This window comes from Pituophis catenifer, unplaced genomic scaffold, assembly GCF_029215685.1.
Source record: "Pituophis catenifer annectens isolate HBS135680 unplaced genomic scaffold, rPitCat1.0.hap2 SCAF_3, whole genome shotgun sequence".
Classification (NCBI taxonomy): domain Eukaryota; kingdom Metazoa; phylum Chordata; class Lepidosauria; order Squamata; family Colubridae; genus Pituophis; species Pituophis catenifer.
In genome coordinates this window covers 195,558,419-195,577,986 of record NW_027256883.1, presented here as the reverse complement: position 1 = coordinate 195,577,986, position 19,568 = coordinate 195,558,419, and the positions used below count along the sequence as shown (strand labels likewise).

Below are 19,568 nucleotides of genomic sequence, written 5' to 3'. Positions count from 1 at the left end.
GGTTGTGAGATGCGTGAGGGCCAACAACCACCACTCCTCAGACAGCCTCTCTCTGTTAATATTAAAACCATCCCTTATGCTTTGGAGCACCGGACACTGTGTAATTTATGGGAAGTGGTCTATAGGTTATCTAATTTTAAAATGGTTTTTACTGATAGGTAGATTTTTTCATGGTATTTATTATGTGATGATTGAAATTACTGTTTTTATCATGTGATATAAATTAATATAAATTTAAGTATTAATGAAATAAATAACAATCTTCAATACTGCACCTTGCGATTCCCAATGTCTGTTTTATATTGCACATGATTATGGAGGGGACACAGCTGATACCACATTTGAAACAGACCCTACTCCAGTGGCATCCAAGTATTTGCTCCATGCAGTTAGCATATATGAAGGAATGCACTTTTATTTCAATGGAGGAACATAAAGTATTTCAGTCCTCCTAATCCAGATAGTCTCTTTTCATTCATTCACTGGAGAAAATATCTGTCTGTCTGTCTGCCTATCTGAGAGAGAATGCATATGCATAAACTCTGTTTTTTATTTAAAGTACACAAATTGCTTAATGCATTGTAAGCCGCCCTGAGTCTCCGGAGAAGGTCGGCATATAAATTAAATTAAAACAAAAAAACAAACAAACAAAAACACAAATGTTCCCATGAAGGGCATCTTCACATACAACTGGTAGATCAAGCCATTTGAAACACAGCTTGATACTCTGGCTAGCCACTAGCCTATTGAAATTGTTGAAACAGCACCAGTTTATAATTTGAATTTTGTAATGCAGAATGTTCTAATATACAAACTCTAAGCAACTTGGAAGCAGGATAGCTGAGAGATTATTTTTTTTAGTACATTGGTAGTCTTATCTGCAAGAGCTATCTGCAAGGACCTAAAAGCCCTGGGAATGGACATTAACAACTGGGAAACCTTGACCTCCGATCATTCAGCTTGGAGGCTTAAAGACGCAGCATGGCCTTCTCCAATTCGAAGAAATACTTGTTTGGCAGGCGAAGAGGCAGTCCCAGAACCAGCAAAATCTGGGGGCTGGGCAGCGAACAGAATGTATCTGCCCTCAGTGTGGAAGGGATTGCCACTTTTGCATTGGCCTTTTTAGTCACACTAGATGCTGTTTTAGGACCTCTTTCCAGAGCATAGTCTCTTGAGACTGAAGGATGCCAATGCCAATGGTGGTCTTAGACTTGCAACCAGTTGTTTAGCAATTGTTCAAAGTTACACCAGCACTGAAAAAAATGAATTAGGACTGGCTCTTGCATTTACGACTGTCACAACATCCTCAGAGTCACATGATCAAAAGTTGGACACACTTTGCAACGCGCATGTATTTATAATGTCAACAGATCATGTGTAACCTTCCCAGCCAGCTTCTGACAAGAAAAATCCATGGGGGAAGCTGGGTTTGATTCACTTAACAACCATGGCAAAAAGGATGATAAAATTCTGGTCTGTATTGTGGTCATAAGTCAAGGACTACCCGTATCTCTGTCGAACAGCAGTAATATTATCAATAACTCTTCTTATGACAATAAGCGTATGCTGCCTGAAGATATGCACCATGAAACATTTTAAATGAATAAGTTACTGTTATTTTACCGTTTACAACATCCTGGATTAAAGAGAATACATACTTGACAGTATTTGAACCATACTCAAATTTGTGTGAATTTTCAGCTGGTCTATTCAAAATGAAAATTGTACTTCAGAAGGTGATGATTCATTTAAACATTGTTGTCACTTGAGTTTGTGCCATCTGCAGCTTAGGATCTTTAAGATAGTGTCATACATATTCATACTCACACTGCACTTTATGCAGTGCATACAACAGGTTTTCTACTTAAAATATCAGCCACAAACACAACAGGAGGCTTTAGACCATTCATTGTATCTCTGCATGTCAGCTATTTCATCTCTCTAAGATAAAGCTGGAATTAGATAGGAGTAACGTAAATGGTTCTTTTGAATGTAATAATTTTAATCTTGCAATCAAATTATACACAAGTAATTAACATTAACATCATGTAACATTTAAAGTAAGGGGAAAAGATAGGGGAAAATATCTGGAAATATGTAACATGAACAAAAACATTGGTCAAATTGCTTCAGAATCCTCTTCATCTCTGTTGAAAAAAACAAGTCACTCAAATGTTGACAATGTGTATCAACAATCCATTACCACAAATCAAATGTCAATTTATCTTTCCAGTATTGTACAATAATTCCACAGGCCATGGTCTGTGCATAGTAAATCTGTATTTCTTGATATTTTGAAAGATTCCAAATATTACGGAAATAGCCAAAAACAACAGATGCATTCTTGGCACGTAACAATCAGCCTAAAGTCATATTAATAATTCGAACATGACTTTAGGCTGATTGTTCCATGTCAAAATCCTAAATAATTGTACAATCATAAAATTCAGGGCTTTTGGAATAGTTAACATTAATGAAGCACTCTGAACAATTGAAATGCAATATATAATTAGATTATTAGTTCAAAATTACTATTACTAGTAAAATATCCATTATTATTAGGATATTTCATGTTGAGGGAGGCATCCATGCTGTGAAGGTTTCGCAGGGGGTAATGTGCCCTCTCAATAGAGGTCCATTGCATATTTTTAACTCATTCATTCAATCAGTAAAGACCAGGCTACCCAAAATCACAGCAATGAATATGTTTTAACTTTTAATGCTACAGTAACTAAACTTCGATAACTGGGATTGGGAACCATGTCACTAAGTAATATGGTTGTAAAGCATGACATCATGTGACCATGCTGTATTATTGTTAGGCAAAACCCAGATGGTGTTAGGTATGATGTCAAGTGGCCGCCATTTGTGATTTCCCATTGGCTCTGCCACAAACAACTGTTTTAAATTTTCTAAATTATTATTAATAATTATTACATTTAACTAAATTAAATGTATAAGAATGTACTAGATAGGAAGCTGAATAAAATTAAAACCGTGGCCCCAATGCCCTGGATTATTGGATGCCAAGCATGCTTTGGGTGTAATTCAGGGAATAGAGGACTTAGCCATTAATAACATTTATAACTTTATAGATAGTCCTTGACTTGCAACCACAACCGAACCCAAAATTTCTACTGCTAAGCAAGACAGTTAAGTGAGTTTTGCTCCATTTTATGCCCTTTCTTGCCACAGTTGTTAAGTAAATCACTGCAGTTTTTAAATTAGGATTATGGCTTCCCCATTCACTTTGCTTGTCAGAAAGTCACAAAAAGTGACCACATGACCCTGAGACCTCACAACCATCATAAATACATGGCAGTTGCCAAGCATCTGAATTTTGATCACATGACTATGGGGATGCTGCAATGGTCGTGTGAAAAATGGTCATAAGTCGTTTTTTTCAGTGCCATTATAACGTTGAATGATTATTAAATAAATTGTTGTGAATCGAAGACTACGTGTACATGGCTTTCATTGCATATGTGTTTCTTAATATTCCTAACTAGAATATTATATTTTGTTGGGATGAGATGAAGTATTTATAAACTTACTTTCAGATATATAAGTAGACGGATACAAAACTAAACCTGATTATTATAATGCTGATAAACAGAATGAAAACTTCTGCAGTTGGCTCTACTCTAATGCTGTGGCCAGATACATGTATTTTAGCAATTCTAGTTTGATTTGTATTTTGTGTGTGCTGCAGGATATTTGCATACACAGTGAAGTCACATGTTTAGTTAGTTATAAGACCCGATGACCAGACTATGCCATTGCTATACAGATAGTCCTCAACTTATAACTATTCGTTTAGTGACTGTTTGAACTTACAATGGCACTGGAAAAAGTAACTTATAACAGTTTTTCACACTTACTACTGGTCACATGATCAAAATTTGGAGTTCATATTTATGACAGTTGCAGTGTCCTGGGGCCATATGATCACCTTTTGTGATCTTCTGACAAAGTTAATGGGGAAGCCAGATTCACTTAACAACCTTGTCACTAATTTAACAACTGCAGTGGTTCACTTAACAACTGTGGCAGAAAAGGTCATAAAATGAGGCAAAACTCACTTAACTGTCTGACTTAGCAACAGAAATTTGGGCTCTATTGTGGTCTTAAATCGATGACTACTTGTATATGGTTGGTAGTTTGTAATAGATAAAGACATAATCTATTAGCATCTGCAAACAACTACTCATATAGTAATTATTTATCCAACTATATTAGAGTCATGCTGAACTTTCTACCATTGTCCATTGGGACAGCTCAACTTTGTAACAAAAAATTCCACTGTGGAAATTTTCCTCCAACTTGATACCATCCAGATAGGATGAACTATAACTTTCACAACTTGAGTTGTCCATCCTAATTGGAAAGTATGGGTATTGACACTTAACACTTCTGGAAGTCCTGCCTGCATTATCCATTGGTCACAACTAGCAGTGTTCAGGGCCTGTGACCCGATTGCTTAAAAACTGGAGAAAGTTTCAGCTTCCTTCCAAGCTCAGATGATTAAAAAGTGAGACAAGAAATACGCTAAGTTAATTCTATTCAGCTTTAACTATTAAACATTTTATTACACTAATTAAATGCATATTGGAGTAGGCTCCTGCCTCTGAGCATTTTTCAGGGCTTGTGAAATGTGTAATCCAGCCCTCTTGAGGAATCACTAAATGGAATGGAAAGCCACTGTTAAAAAAAGTCTCCAATTCCGTTTGATGGACATATGTAAGGACCGTTGGGCTCCAGCAGTTACCTACTTTCACATCCTAAGCACAACACAGTGGAGCGCTCAAGGCATTTCTGCAGCCCTGCCTTAAAAATCACATGTTTTTGCATTCCCTTGACTTAACATTGCTCAGGGCGCCACGGCTCCAAACTTGCAACTGGTCCATCCATGGCACAACAGAGATGGGTCCAAAACCAGGCAAGCCCACTGGTAATGCCCAATGGAAGAATGCCCTTCTGGAGGTCCAGAGACGTCTCTTGGCCAAGGCTGGGGCACAGGGATGCTTGCCTTGACCTGCCCTGCAGATGCCACTCACTCCAGGCACGAGTGCAAGCCGTGTGATCATCAGCTTAACGGCACGAGGTGTTATGATGCTCACTCAGGTGAAGCTTGGGTCACGTGGTGTGCTCCATGCCGGGTCACGTGGAGAAGACTCATTCTCTCTCCCCCCTCCCTCCAGTTCCCCCTTCCCCAGTGACCCCTTCTCCTCCCCTCAGGGAAAGTTGTAGTCCCGGCTGGGGCGGCGGAGGGATAACCGCTCCGCGCTCTTCTCTCCGGCCCCAGCCGCAGGGCGCGGCGCCTCCTAGCGGAGCCGGAGTAGATCCCGCCGCCGGTTCCCCTTCTCGCGAGAATCCCCCTATTCCGACAGGGTTATGTAACCCGTTCCCCTCCATCTCTCTCTCTCTCTTTTCTTTTTTAAAGATCCCGCTTCCTGTCAGGACAGGATAAGAGGAGGAGGGATGACGGGAAACCAAGTTCCATTCTTGGGGTTCAGTCACCCCTTTTTTCCCCTTCACCCCGGGGGGCCCGTCCCCCTCCTCTCCGGCCGGACAATGAGTCCCATATGCTAATGAGGACCCCGCGTCACTTCCGCTCTTTCTCGGCCGCCATCTTGGCCAGGGCAGGTTCTGGGCAGGAGGGACCCGGCTGTATTGTCTGCAGGGCGCCTAGGGAGCCCCCCCCTCCCCTTCCCCGCGGCCCGGCGCTCGACACCCCTCGGCCCGGTACCTCAGCCCCGCGGAGCCGCCGCGTCCCCCCTCCGTCCCAGCGCAGGCCGAGCCCCCCGCCTTGCCGCTCGCAACCTGCCCCCCCCCTCCCGCCATCCAGGCCCCTTTGTCTCCCCCGCACCGCCGGCTCCGCTCCCCGCGCCCGCCCGCCCAGCCCTGCCGACAGCCTCCAGCCGGGAGCCGCAAGCCAGCAGCGCCGCCGCCGCCGCCGCCGGGGGAGGGAGCGCTCGCCGCTGAGGAGGAGGAGGAGGAGGGAGCGCGAAACGCAGCTAGGTAGGTGCCTGAGCGCGCGCGGGAGCCCAGCGCAACCCTTTTCCTTCCTTCCTTCCGCTCTTCTGTCTCCTCGTTGCCGCCACCGCCGTCTTTCCCCTTGCCGGGCCCGGTGGCTGCTCCCGGACCCTTCTTCACACATGGTGTTAAAAAAGAAAAGCGTCTCTCCCGTCCTTCCCTCCTGGCGTCCGAGGCCGGCTCTCCCGGCGCCAGAGGCGGTCGGTCTCCTTGCCGGTTTTCTTGCCTCCTTTCCCTTCACCTCAAAGCCCCCCCCCCCGCACCCACCCCGGGTCGCCCCCCCTTTTTTTTTTAAAGAAAAAGGAAAAGAAAAAAGCAGCTCTGACCGCGTTCCGGCTCAATGCCGCCTGTGCCTCCGTTGCATCTCTCTCTCTTTTTTTTTTCCTCCCTCCTTCCGTTCCTTTTGCAGGGAGGTGGCCCAGAGATGTTGCGCCCTCGAGTGTGGCTGTGATTGCACGGTCTGCGTCGTGGAAGAAGGAGGGAATCGTTGGAGGTGGTGGTGGTGGTGGTGGCCGGGCGGGAGATGGTGGGGGGGGGGGCGGATTGCGAATGCTGCCATCCTCTTCGACATGCTTGAGGCTCCCCCCTTTTTTTCTTCCTCTCCTAGCATGTGCGGCGGGAGTGGGGGGGAAGGGAGGGTGTCAGCGAGGGAGGAAAGCCCCGTTATGACTGCAGAGTTGGCGGTGGAAATGTGGAACAGGCTGCGGTGCAATCAATGGAGAGCAGCCTCCTCCTGTACGCCACCTCCCCCCCCCTTTCCATAGCTTAGAGGTATCGGGTGGTGTTGGAAAAGGCGGGATTCGTGACTCAGTCAGAGTATCCAGGTCTCCGAGAGAAACAGGCACCCTTCTACACCTCTGCAACTCTTTGCTGCATCCATTCCGGGCAAATAGTTGTATTTAACCTATTTTTCAAACAAAGAAGAGGGGGTGGGGGGTGGAGAGGATTGCTTCTCCTTCTATCGCGGGGGAAAAAAAGGTCTTTTCCTCCTAGGATGTCTTGTCTATTCTTAGTTATGTCTTTGTATATCTGTTGTGTTGTCTTTTTGTTTTTGTTTTTTTCCTGCAGCTCAGTTCAGTTTTGCATAGGCATATACCTAATGAGCGTGTGGCTTCATGTTAAAGCTGCGGTTGCTTGGGTTTATGACCATCGAAGGCAAAAAAATACCAGCCCCCACCCAAAATGCACTGCAGCCAAGACGGTGGAATGAAGAAATGAGTGTAGCGAGTCAGTAGGGGGCGCATTCTCCACATTGGGTAAGGCTGCTGCAGAGGGGGGGAGGGGCCCCAGATGCACAGATAGGAGTTGCTACACAGCGCCTTCTATAGGCCTGGGAAAATGGGCCTATCGCTGCAGGCCGAGTTGCTCTTACGAGCTGACAGCAGCATAGGCAAAAAAGGTTTAGTGAGCAAGAGCAATGATTTTAAAAAAATCTGGCCCTCTCTTGGAAACTCATGACCAAAGGTATCATCCTGATGTGGTACCTAAAATCTGTGTCATCCTTGATCCACATTACCTGTCTGAAGATTTTGCTGAAATTCAGTGAAGCTGATCTTCAGTGTATCACTAAAGCTATCTGATACTAGTTTAGAAAATGGAGCTATACTGGGTTCCCTAAATCATAGGCATTAATTCAGGTGGAAGAATGTAAGGTTCAATGCACACAGAGTGCTTGTCTCTTTTGTAAAACATGATGAGGAAGAGATTGCACTTAAATTTGTTACTGGAGATAAACATATCACTTGTATGGTTGAGCCTCATCATGACAATAGGGATAATTAAGGGTTTCTATCATTGTGCTTTTCAATAGACAGTGATTTTGTTTGACAACTACATGCTGCTTAGATAACTGGGTAGCTTAGTTGGTTACTGGGATTTTTTGTGATTACTATCTGATAGAGACTTGTATTTATAGAAAATACTAAAAAGTTTAAAATATGTTTTGTGACGCAATTTTCTCTAAGTGTCAATATTTAGTAGAGCGAATATGTAAAATGGAAAACTCATGTGTTACATATGGAAGCAATTCTTATAAAACTGTCTCTTCCTTCAGGAGCTCAACCACCACTTCCTCCATCTGAACAGAAGTGGTCATTTAAGTACATGACTATAATCATTTAATTGCTAAAATGAAAATTGTGAAATGTGCAGTTATTTTACTCATTTTTTTTAAAAAAAGACCAAAAATAATGGTTTCATAGGAAATAGCAAATAGTTGCATTGCAACCAATCAACAACTTATAAGCAAAGTATCTTAAATAAATCATAGAATCTTGGGTTCAAAGGTTCATGTTGCCTTTCTGAGTATCACTGGTTTGTGTCATTTTGAGGGAGATTGTAGAGTACCTTGGTAAACTAATTGTTTTAGCCACAGTTTTAGAACTAACAGTAATACAGTTTGTGCATAAGAGTTTATACAGGCCTGTTCAGACCACAGCCTTAGAAGAAAGTAAATTATGTAGCTTACCAAAATGTTTGAATCAGGCCATTGATTCAGGCATATATCTTGAATCCAACTATAAATATGGAAGATTACAGAGCTGCATTAAAAATACAATGTTTAACATCTATATAAGACCAAATCATCTGAAAGATATTGCTGTATTAGTTATGTGTGAGAGATACCTGTCCAGCTAGTAAAGTATTTTTACTACAACATATGCATATGTGTATTTTGAGTAAATAAGGTTTGCAAGCATACATGTGTTTCAGCAAACAATGTGAAAATCATTATATCAAGAAAGTTGTAGAGGAATTTTCAATATTTGTTATAATAAGATTGTTTGTTAAAAACAAATACTATAAACTAACAAAGACATTGCAAAGGAGAAATTGTCTGGCAGAGTTCTTATTTCCGGAATGAAATACAAATTCCCGGAATTTGTAATTATTGGGAAAGGTAGGCATATAGAATATATTTCTCAGAGAAACATTAGGAACAGAAACAAAAGTTGTTGTATATTTATATGAGTTGAGGTAAGTTTTTGTTACCTCAATGATAACAGAGTCTTATCATCCCATGAACAAGGAGAGCTCAGAACTGATTACATGCTTTGCATTTGAGGGTGGTATATTCAATTCTTCAATTTTTCAACTGAAGGATTTCCTGTACTAATTCTAGAAATATTTCTGCCTAAAAAGCCCTGCATGTTGGAAAGGACATCAGTTAGATGGACAAATAGCCTGATGAACTCTTATTTTTCAGATTTGTGTAGATAGACTAAACACATTCCATTGTCATACTGAACCAGAGTTCTGGAGCAAAATTTAACCATGTGCTGGTATACCACTGCTCCATTATTCTGACTGCAATGCAGCCAAAACAAAGTGATTAAAAAGAAACCTTGGAAATTCCTTCTATGAATTGTTTAGCAAGATGACTGCACTAATAATTGTGGTTGTTCCCGGCTTCACAAGTCAAGAATTGATAGCAATGATTTGTTTTTGCTTTCCAGCTCTGGTTGGTTAGGGGAAGAAAACAAGAGTTCTTGGTTTAGGCATTACACTACCATGTTTCATTTCAGGAGAAATGTAATGAGCATGATCAATCAGCAGTGAATCAGCTTGCAGCTTGGTTAAGCGAAGCTAAATTCTGAAAAATTGTCACTGGTAGTGGTAATCAGAGATGTATTTCTATCTCATTCATGTTAGAGATTCAGACTCTAAATCAAGTTTGAATAAAGCACCAAATTATGCTGCAATTAACTTAGACAGATGGAAATAGAAATAGTAGTAAATATTATAGTGGAGCTATATAAATAGTTACCCAGTCTACCGTGCTACAAGGGCATCATAGTTGGAGTTTCTGGCAAGCTGGACAATATCAGAAGTTGAAAATATCTGTCTGGTTCTCCTCTGTTTTGTATTAGTGATTCTCTGGCTTCGTGAACAAAAAGCCAAAATAAATGTTATATGCTCCACTTTCATTGTAAGCGTTTGGTTCATTTTTCAAAACAAGTACATTACAAGTAGTCCTCGACTTATGACTATAATTGAGCCCAAAAATTTTGTTGCTAAGTGAGTTTTAAGTGAATTTTACCCCATTTAATAACTTTTCTTGCCAAACTTGTTAAATGAATTGCTGCAGTTCTTAAGTTAGTAACATGGTTGTTAAGCTTTCTCATTGACGTTGCTTGTCAAAAGGTGATCACATGATCCCGGGACATGCAATTATCATAAATATGAGCCGGTTGCCAAGTGTCTGAATGTTGATTATGTGACCATGGGGATGCTGCAATGGTTGTAATTGTGAAAAACAGTCATAAGCCACTTTTTTCAGTGCCATTTTAACTGAACAGCCACTAAATGAACTGTTGTAAGTCAAGACTACCTATATAGCTGATTGAAATGTTTATGTATATTTCATGGATGGCATTACATATATTTAAGAGAATGTAAGCATACTGTAGAATTCAGGGTTCAATATAATTCCCACCTAATGTATGTAAAACAAGAAATGTGATGTTAAAAGCAATCGGTGGCTGCTTTCCCAGTTTTATTAACAGGATAGGGTAAACTTATAATGAATCAGTTTTTGATGTTTAAATACATTGATTACGATCTTTATTTTTCTTCAGTAGATTTAGATGTCATGTGCTCAGTTGAGGATTGATTCTCACATTCCAATATGTCCTATTTATATTAATATGTCAGTCTGTAGCAAAATTTATTAAATAACTGTATTCATACTCTTGGCTGGCTAAAATTTATTTTATTTATTTATTTATTATATTTCTATACCGTCTGACCATCACATTAAACTGTTTGGTTGCCAATTTTTGTCTGAACGCAGCACATCCCTTCATTCCAAAGAGTTGAATAAAAATCAAAGAATCTGTATGTATGGATGCATTCATTAGTATTGTTAAATTTATTGGTATTTATCTGCATACAGAAAATAACATGCTTGTACATGAGAAATGATAGTTGATACTAAAACTCATCAGTTTATATGCCTTTATAGAATCTGTTTAATGGTCTGTATCTTCATTTTAACTATTTAAGCTGTTTAAATACTAATCTAATGTTTCTTTACTGTTGTCATCATAGAGCATAAGTATTAACAAAAAACTTTGTCTGATCTGGTCATGAGCTCAGCCTGTGTGTGTTCTCCTGGATGCTTAATAGAAAATTGCTTAAGTTGGGAGCATGCAATTGTCTGCTCATTATAGGGATGAGGTTTATGATGATCATTCTTTTGGATTTAATTGGAATAGAAATGCCCTATGAGCTTGATTTCTACTTGCTATAACCATGTTGCTTGCATCTTTCAATTTATATTGTTTTTATTTGTTTCCTAGTATTAATTGATAGCTTATTAGCAACCTTGACTATTACTAAGTGTTGTATCTTTTTATTCTCCAGTGTATTGGAAGGCTAATCCAATCAAGTGGGTTGTAGACTTCTCTTCCGCTTTGGAGACTGAGTCAATCAGATCCTTGATCCCGCCTTCTCCTACTGAGCATGCCCAGAATTTGACTCAGTCAAACCACAACTTTCCCTATTATGTTCAGACTTGAAAAATGGTTAAACTTTGAGGATTATTCCTCACTGGAATATTAAACAGTAATTCTGTTTGTGAATTGGTAGGGAAACTGATAAATCATGGTGTCCAAGTTGGCAAAAAAAATTGATTGCAGAAAATTATATTTGAAGAATGTATACCTTTTGCTTCTTAATTTTTCTGAATGTATTTCTCTCCATCAAGCTTTAGCTTTAATTACATTGAATCTTGAGATTAGTAGCTTTAAGATTGCTACTATATTTCATTAGATAATTTCTAGTACAATTTTTATAGCTGAATGTGTTAGATTAATATATCTTTATTCCCTTAATTCCATGCTGGTTTGAATTATGTCAGTTTTAAACTTGTCAGTTTTAAACTGAACCTATTGTTTTGAAAAGCTTCATTCATTCTAGTGGCTATAAAACATATATATACGTAATATAAACTATACTTTAAAATTTAATAAAGTATCAACCTTCTTAAATGAGTGAGTGACTATAATGGGAAAATTGATCTTCAGTATATTTGGTTTTATTATTTTTGAATGAAGTACACAATGAAAATTACTGTGAATAGAAAAGAACTGCAGCATCAGTATTTAGGGTAAGTCCAATCAAAGATAAATTATTTGAAATTATTTGAATAGCAGAATTAAGCATATATTTAAAACTTTGGAGTAAGGGGATGATCACACAAAACATTGAACTCCTTTCTGTTTGGTTTGCTTGGATTTTGTTTAACCAAGATATTTTAGTTTGCAAACCATGGTTTATAATTCAGCATATTATATAAGTACGTCCAATTATATTTTGCATTACAATTCTATACAAACTTTATTAGAGTTAAAGGTGATTAAAAATGTCCTTTTTCCTGTTCACGTAACAACTTTAGGTTGCTTGCCAGAATGCTTATGGTTTGTGCCACAAGTTTCTTATTTTTTGAGATTAATGTTTTGTTCTTCAGTTCTAAATGGCTTTCCAGGTTGACAGTTTTAAGAACTCTATAAAACTATTGATTTGTTGTATCTTGTAAATGCTCAAATCATTCCATGTAAGTAACGGCAATCACAATTGCCCAAACCAACAAATCTAGCTATTTTGTTGGCTAGATTTGCATATAATGCTAAATTTGGATTCATGCATTACAGTAAATTACATAATGAGCAAATCATAATACAAACTATTCCATTAGTATCATTATAAGAAAGTTGGAAGAGTAAGTGTGATAATGATTTGTCTAAGATAACTCAGCTTTATTTGCAGTTGTCAAAAACACATTATAGGCTCATTGCATTATAATCTATACATTTCCTACAGTGGAGTTCTTTCCACCAATCAATATTCTATGAAACCACTTTCTTCAATTGGTCTTTTTGTAGAATGTAAAATCTTACATTTTAGGCAATTTTCAGTAGTTGACAAATCAAAAATTCTTTGCTCTTTACATATGATTCAGGTATCAGATTTATTTAAATTGGTCTACAAGTTATAGTTATTTATGGAATCTATCTGTTTGGGATCAATATATGTACAACCATGGTTGATAGGTATTAGTCTTCATAGTGGCACTTTCTGATTGCTTGCACACACAAACACACACTTGTATATATAGACAAAAAAGATTGCTTACATGAATGAAAATTATATTCTATTAATCCAAAACTTGATTAGATTTTGAAAAGTCTTTAACATTTTCCATGTTTTTATCATTGAGTAAATTGTGTTTTTATAAATTTTGCAAGCATGAATACTGCATTATAAGTCACATTTCTGTAACTATAAGGAAATGGTTAATTCCTTTTATTTTAAGATGTTGACTACATGTCCACTAGATGGCATTTTAGCTGCTAGTGGAAAATTCCAGAACTTGCCATGAGTGAAGAATATGTGAGTCGGGAAGAAAGAGCAGTTTGCTGGGCTCCAGAACAAATGGGAGCGCTTATGTTAAAAGAATATGGTTTTTATCTTAATGTCTTTCTACAAGCTTCCTATGAAATAGGAAGCACTTTTGATGACCATATGATACATCAGCAATTGCAACTAACTTGAGGTGAAAAAAACACCCAAATATTAATATATACATTATCTGAACAAGGGTGGGGAGGTTTATTCACATGCACATCAGTTAAGCCCTTAGTGAGAACAAACCTTTGTTCATATGTTTTGCTACTGTTTTTAATAGAAAGATTTCCTGATCATTAATGAAAACTTCCAACAGTTTTAGAAATTAAAGTATTCAAACTATAATTTCTTCAAATAAATCTAAAAATCAGTGCATTTAAGTTGCCTCAAAGAATATTGCCTAAACTTAATGAGCTACCACTTAGTAATTCTGGGAGATACAATGAATGATAATGACCAAGTTACAAACATGATCAAACTGATAAACGTTTATTCATAGTTTAGAATGTGTAAGCTTTTATCTGGAGATAAAGTCTAAAAGCATCGACTCTTAGTAATTTTCAGTAAAAGCTCATATAGGAATACTATATAAGGAATACTATATTTTACATTCTAAATAGTTTTATATAAGTAAAGATGCAAGTTATTGTTTCACTCCTCAAACTAAATTGTTGAAGCTTACACCTAAAAATGAACACAAGTAGATTATTATTTGGTGTTCGTTTTCTGATTAAAAATTGGGACTGAAAAAATGTGCATGATAGCATTGTGGCAAGGATAACTGCAGTTTCTAGTTTCAGTTTGTCTATGGAGATTCAGTTTGTTTGGTTTTTGTCCTGGATGATCAAATACTTAAATGTTGCAGAACAGAATTAATGAATTCAAAAATAATGGCAATTTTGGGCAACATGTCTATCTGCTAAATGTACTCTACCATAGTCGTATTTGAGCCTGGACTGATTTTTTTTGTCACTTCTTTTGAAATAGCCTCCTGTGCAGATTTATGTACAAAAGTTGGGTGGCTTTATGGTAAAAGGAAATAGATAGGAAACCAACAGAAATAGTTATAACCAGGGTGGATTTGATTTAAATCGAGTTGATTTAAATCACAATTTAAATCATGATTTAAATCACTAGTAAAAAGGCTTGATTTAAATCAACTCGATTTAAATCATAATTTTTAAAGAACAACGATTTTTACCCCAAAAGTTTTTTATTAAAATAAATTCGATAAAAATAAAAAAAAATCCGATTTAAATAAAAAAATCTGATTTTTTTGATTTTTTTAAAAAAATCATTGATTTTTATCCACCCTGGTTATAACATGGTACACCATTTGAATATTGCTATGAAGGAAACGACATGAATAAGTATATGTATCATTAAGATTTGAGTTTGAGTTTCTTTTACTTTACTTTACTTTACTTTACTTTACTTTACTTTACTTTACTTTACTTTACTTTACTTTACTTTTATTTGATTTATATACCGCCCTATTCCCGAAGGACTCAGGGCGGTGCACAGTCAACAATAAAATACATACATACAAAATTTAAAAGCAGAAATAAAATCAAATTAAATAGTTTTGGCCCAGACAGATTAAAACCCCAATCTATTTAAAACAAATTTAAACATTTAAGTATATAAAATACTAAAAATATTAAAAATTAAAAATTTTACATTGTTTATGAAATCCAGGTCAATCTATTTCTCTTGATTTTCTTTCTAATAATGTATCTTGCCTGAGCACTTTCTATGAACAACTGTGGATTCATCTATTTGAGGATCTGAACTACTTCTCGTGGAACTGCCAAGTTAATTTGAATCTATTTTACCTGATGTATTTTTGTTGTGACCTTGTTGGTGAAAAAAAATAATGAACAATTCTCAAAGTATAAGGTTTTTTATTGATAAAAGAATATTTTGGTTTGTTCCGTTTTTAGAACAACACCCATGTAATCTTGAATAGTTATAAAAGCAATCTCCTGCAGTATAATTGAGTTACAATATGTGAAGAGTGCTCTGGATACTTACCTACTTGTTTAATTTCACTTTTTTTTTAAAAAAAATGGTGCATTGTAAATTGGACAGTTTGTATAAGTAAAGATACTTACTTTTTTAAAATTGCATTAAAGGTTCTACTGTACTCATGGTTTTGACATCATCTGGTGTACTTTACCTGATACACCTCACAGAGATTTGCTGTATGTAGACAGAGAATTATCTCAATTCGGGAAGGGCCAAGAAAGTTCTAACTAAATTTGTGTAATGAAGATTGTAAATTAATATTATCAGTTCTCTTTGTATTCATTTTTATTTGCTTTTAGATCATAAATCTAAAGAGTAGAGTGTTGCTTTGTCTCCCCATCCCTATCATTGCTTTCCTAGAGGACTTCCCAGAGCCAAATTAAAGTTTTTTTTCAAGTTTCGGGTTATAGGAGGAAGGGATCTGTGACCAATGCTATTTCATCTTTTGCCCCAGGGATAATCTACATCATGAAGTTTTGGTTTACAGTACTGTTGATACAATTCTTTATGTAGAAATAAACAGTTCTATGGAGGAACTAATGCAGATTGCCATGAAAAGCTTGGCATAACCAAGATTAGCAGTGTAATCATCAGTCTTGTTTCTAGTGTTGTATCTGTTATATCTATTAAAAGGCAAGCATCTGCCTATATTGCATTCTGGATGTCTTTGTATGTATCCTGGGGCCATTTGTATAGACCTTTCTTTTGTTTCTGCTCATTGAGCCTTGTGTGGTCAATTTTTTTCATCTTGAATGGGGAATGAGAAGAGGGGAGATAGGGTTGTGTGATTGAACCTTGTTCTTTCCACCTTTGATCTCCTGTATTACCTATTGATTATTTACAGACCTATATAGTGTGGGATAGACACATGGTGGTTGAGTGATCCTTATCTGTTATCCGTGTATTTTTATTTGTAATTCCTGAATAACCTCTTCCAATTGGCTGTTTTCCCAAAATAACTAGAGGCAGTATGCTATTAATCCATCATAGAATTTCATGGTTATACAGGTATACTTCATTGTGTGGGATTTGAAGACTTGCTATATGTTAAAGATGAGCAGAAATTCACTGCTTGATGACAACCTACCGAACATTTTACATATTGAGAAATTAGAAATTGTACTTTACTGTTTTGCCTAAAATACAGGGCAGTAATGGATGCCTTTAGAGGATTGACAGCCTACCTTTTAATACCATAGTAAACGTTCAAAACACAATAAATCATCAATATGGATGAACTTGTATATTTTCCCCTGTTTTGTCAGTATGGACTACTTGTTTTCCAGTTATCTATTTCTACTGTGGTTTCTATTTGATGCAATAATTACTTAAAATTAAGTATAAGAATCCTTTAACCATAATTGTATTTTTATTTAACACTTTGCTTTGTTCAGAACTTTTCTCCTTGATCTCAAATTATCGTAATTGTTACGAATTTGAGGGGCATTTTGTATAAAATATCCTCAGTCAATCTAAAATTCTGAACCACCACTAGTTTGAGATATCAAGTATCTATGCTTTATGCCTCAAATAATTAAAAACTTGTTAATGCTCAAGTGGTTAATATTTTTAGAAATTTGTAGTTATGTAAAAAAAATCATAATTTTGTTGGAAGTTATGTGTTGTGGTCTACAAAGATATGCAAAGGAGCACAGTGGTTTGCATGGTTAGGACCTGGGTTGGAAGTTAGCAAGCCCGCATTCAGGACCGGTGTGCTACCATGAGGCGGGGTGAGCTCTCGTCCTTTGCTCTAGTTCTTGCCAGGCATATGAAAGCAGCCCCCATCTGGGTGTCCCTAGGCCCGTGATGGTGAACCTATGGCACGTGTGCCACAGGTGGCACGTAGAGCCATATTAGTGGGCACGCCAGCTCAGCTCTGGGGCGCATGCGCATGCCGGCCAGCTGATCTTCGGGCCTTCTGGGCCCACTAGAAGTAGGGAAACAGACTGTTTCCTGCTTCTGGGGGGGTGGGGAAGGCCCGTTTTTCTTTCTTACTTGGTTCCAGATCCTCTCTATACATCTGGGAAGGGCGAAAACAGCCTTTCCCACTCCCTTGAAGGCCCTACGGAGGCTGAAAGAACCCATTTCCCAACTCCTGGTGGGACAGGAAGTGACATTTTTTCCTGTCCCCAGCCTCCAGAGACTCATAGAGAGGCTCCGAGAGGCTTCTAGAGACTCCTCCTCCTCTCCCTTCAGCAGTTCCTAGCATTTTGCCAGTCTTCCTGACTTCCCATTCCTCTCCTCACTTTCCTTCAGTTGCTGTCAATATATTGGCCTGTGTGCCTAAATATTATTCTAATGGTCTCAGCAATAAGGATTCAGCTTTCCAGCATAGAATTTCTCCCGTAGTGCACTGAGAAGAGACGTTCAGGTAAGCCAACGTCCGATCTCATCAACTATCTACCTAACCTTCCCAATATTTTCCCCTCTTTCCCCATGGTTACTACCAGTGTGTTTGTCTCCCCCCCCCTTTTTAATTCTTACATCAAATTACTTCTGCCCAGAATAGCTACATTTTAGCCTATGCAGAACAATACGGCCCTATTTCATTCATTCCCTATATGAATTAAAACATCCATAACGTGTTTCATTCAGGTATTATCTGAAACAAGCATGGAATAGTCACACATGGAGTATTTTGCCTATCCCCATATTTGTGTTATTCTTCAGTGAAATTATCACTTAGCAGAAATGGCCAGTAAATTTTCCATCAAGTTGGTTGATGAAGATCCCAAAGGTGCTTTTTCAGGAGGCAACTGGACTTTCTTGTTTTTTCTTTGAAGATCTTTTGCTTCTCATCCAAGAAGTTTCTTCAACTCTGACAGGATAGTGGGGAATGGATTTATATTCCTTGCAGACAACTGATCATTTGCATCCTTTTAGAGGATGAAGGATAGTCCTATTGAGCAAGTGAAAATCTATTCCTGTAAGTTTCAAACTGAGCACAAATGCTGATTCTGTAATTAGACCTCAGGGAAAAGGGATCTTGCCACATGATGTAAGGATTTGTGTGTGGGGGGGGGGGAGTGCTTTATGAAGTTAATTCATTTTCATTGGTTGAAGACTACAGTTGCTAGACTCAGGACCATAATACAGTGGCATTGTAATGATGGATGGATAGATGCAGTTTAATTTGGTTTTGCATAGTAGTGTAGTAGTATGTGATTTGGTGATTTGCTGCTGAATTTCTGCAGAATAATCTCCAGGGGGTCTGGTGCTTATTTAAAAAGATCTTGGAGCCCCTAGTGCTTCTTTTTTTTTTTTAATTTGATTTATATGCCGCCCTTCTCTGGAGACTCAGGGCAGCTTACAATGTGCTCAGCAATAGCCTTCATTCTTTTGTATATTTATACAAAGTCATCTTATTGCCCCCACAACTGGGTCCTCAATTTACCTACCTTAGAAAGGATGGAAGGCTGAGTCAACCTTGAGCCTTGGCGAGATTCGAACCTGCAGTAATTGCAGGCATCTGGTCTTAATAACCAGCTTAATAACAGGGTGCCTTAGACCACTGTACTACCAAGGCTCTTGGTAGTACAGTGAGTTGCCCTTCCCCCATATATGAAGAAAATAAGAATTTCTGTAGTAACTGAACGGATTTTAAAATCTGTTTAAATAATACTTGGAGGTGACTGTTGAAAAAAACCTAGATGTTTCAAGCTTGGAATATTGATTGTGCTTTACTGAAGTATTTTTAGAAAAGTTGCCAGGCTAACCCTGATGTAATTGCAACTATTTGGAAACACAATTGAAATGTTCCTCAGCTTGATTTCCATCATATTTGTGAATGTCAAGTTCTACATACTTTTATTCTTTTCTTTAAAACAAATCTCAATTTCCTTATAAAACGTTTTCACAGAATAATGTCAATGTCTTTAAAATAAGTTAGAAAGAATCATTGTGGCGAAAAATATTTTAGATGGAAATGAAGACCTTGCATCAGATGTTGCAGGCTCGACTAATATTCCAGTAGGCCTGTGAGAATAACCTCTGATTTTACTTGAATTGAAAATTCAAGAAGCACTTGATTCAATTCCACTTTTAAATTTGGTGGCAACCTGATTTAATATACTTTAAAACTAAAAATTTATTATAAA

General features: G+C 37.9%; 1 protein-coding gene across 1 annotated transcript in view; it reads left to right on the top strand.

Annotated features, from left to right (window-relative positions):
• Positions 1 to 5,897: 5,897 nt before the first annotated feature.
• ADNP (activity dependent neuroprotector homeobox) overlaps positions 5,898 to 19,568 on the top strand; it is a 47,236-nt gene continuing 33,565 nt past the window's right edge. Inside the window, exon 1 of the mRNA XM_070941750.1 lies at positions 5,898 to 6,021. The gene's annotated coding sequence lies outside the window, so the exon portion shown is untranslated. The remainder of the gene's footprint in view (positions 6,022 to 19,568) is intronic.